A 2,131-nucleotide genomic window follows, 5' to 3' on the forward strand; every position below is an offset into this window, starting at 1 on the left:
ATCACATGGGAATTATGGGAGCTACAATTCAAGATGAGATTTGGGTGGGGACACAGTCAAACCATATTATTCCACTACTGGCCCCTTCCAAATCTCACGTCCTCACATTTCAAAACCAATCATGCCTTTCCAACAGTTCCCCAAAGTCTTAACTCATTTTGGCATTAACTCAAAAGTCCATAGCCCAAAGTCTTACCTGAGACAAGGCAAGTTTCTTCTGCCTATGAGCCTATAAAACAAAAAGCAAGTTAGTTAATTCCTAGATACAATGGAGGTACAGGCATTGGATAAATACACCCATTCCAAATGGCAGAAATGGGCCAAAATGAAGGGGCTAAAGGTTCCATGAAAATCCAGAATCTCGCAGGGCAGCCAAATCTTAAAGTTCCTTTCACCCCATGTCTCACATCCAGGTCATGCTGATGCAAGAGGTGGGTTCCCATGGTCTTGGGCAGCTCCACCCCTGTGGCATTGCAGGGTACACCCTCCCTCCTGGCTGCTTTCATGGGCTGGCATTGAGTGTCTGCAATTTCTTCCAGGCACATGGTGCAAGCTGTCAGTAGACCTACCATTCTGGGGGCTGGAGGACAGTGGCCCTCTTCTCACAGCTGCACTAGGCAGTACCCTAGTGGGGACTCTGTGTGGGGGCTTCAACCCCACATTTCCCTTCTTCACTGCCCTAGCAGAGGTTCTCTGTGAGGGCCCCACCCCTGCAATAAACTTCTGCCTGGACATCCAGGTATTTCCATATATCCTCTGCAATCTAGGTGGAGGTTCCCAATCCTCAATTCTTCACTTCTGTGCACCCGTGGGCTAACACCACATGGAAGCTGCCAAGGCTTAGGGTTTGAACCCTCTGAAGCAACACCCTGAGCTATACCTTGGCCCCTTTTAGCCATGGCTAGAGCAGCTGGGACGTAGGGTGCCAAGTCACACAGCAGGGGGCCCCTGGGCCCAGACCACGAAACCATTTTTTCCATCTAGGCCTACAGGCCTATGATGGGAGGGGGCTGCCACAAAGGTATTTGACATGCCTGGGAGACATTTTCCCTATCATCTTGTTGATTTGGCTCCTTGTTACTTATGCAAATTTCTGCAGCCAGCTTGAATTTCTACTCAGAAAATGCATTTTTCTTTTCTATTGCATCAGGCTGCAAATTATCCAAACTTTTATTCCATTTCCCTTTTAAAACTGAATGCTTTTAACAGCACCCAAGTCACATCTTGAATGCTTTGCTGCTTAGAAATTTCTTCCACCAGATATCCTAAACCATCTCTGTGAAGTTCAAAGTTCCACAAATCTCTAGGGCAGGGGCAAAATGCTGCCAGTCTCTTTGCTAAAATATAGTAAGAGCCAGCTTTATTCCAGTTCCCACATTCCTCATGTCTATCTGAGAACACCTCAACCTGGATTTCATTGTCCATATCATTATCAGAATTTTAGTCAAAGCCATTTAACAAGTCTCTAGGAAGTTCCAAACTTTCTCACATTTTCCTGTGTCTTCTGAGCCCTTTAAACTGTTCCAACTTCTGCCTGTTACCCAGTTCCAAAGTCGCTTCCACATTTTCAGGTACCCTGACAACAGTGCCCCACTCTACTGGTACCAATTTACTATATTAGTCCGTTTTCTTGCTGCTGATAAAGACATACCCAAGACTGAATAATTTATAAAGAAAACGAGGCTTAATGGACTCACAGTTCCACATGACTGGGGAGGCCTCACAATCATGGTGGAATGCAAAAGGCACATCTTACATGGTGGCAGACAAGAGAGAGGATGAAAGCCAAGCAAAAGGAGTTTCCCCTTGTAAAACCATCAGATCTTGTGAGACTTATTCAATACCATGAGAAAAGTATGGGGGAAATTACCCCCATGATTCAATTTTCTCCCACCAGGTCCCTCCCACAACACATGTGAATTATGGGAGCTACAATTCAAGATGAGATTTGGGTAGGGACATAGCCAAAACATATCAATATAATCAACTAGAACCTATAACTTTTCCTCATTGAAGACATCAGAAATTGCCATCTCTATTGTACTCATTGAATGAAATTTCTGTGTAACAAAGCAATTCATTTCTGTTGGATTATCCACATGAATGATGCCCAGCTGATTATAAAAAATTC

The sequence above is a fragment of the Mandrillus leucophaeus genome, unplaced genomic scaffold (genome assembly GCF_000951045.1).
Source record: "Mandrillus leucophaeus isolate KB7577 unplaced genomic scaffold, Mleu.le_1.0 Scaffold342, whole genome shotgun sequence".
NCBI classification, from domain to species: domain Eukaryota; kingdom Metazoa; phylum Chordata; class Mammalia; order Primates; family Cercopithecidae; genus Mandrillus; species Mandrillus leucophaeus.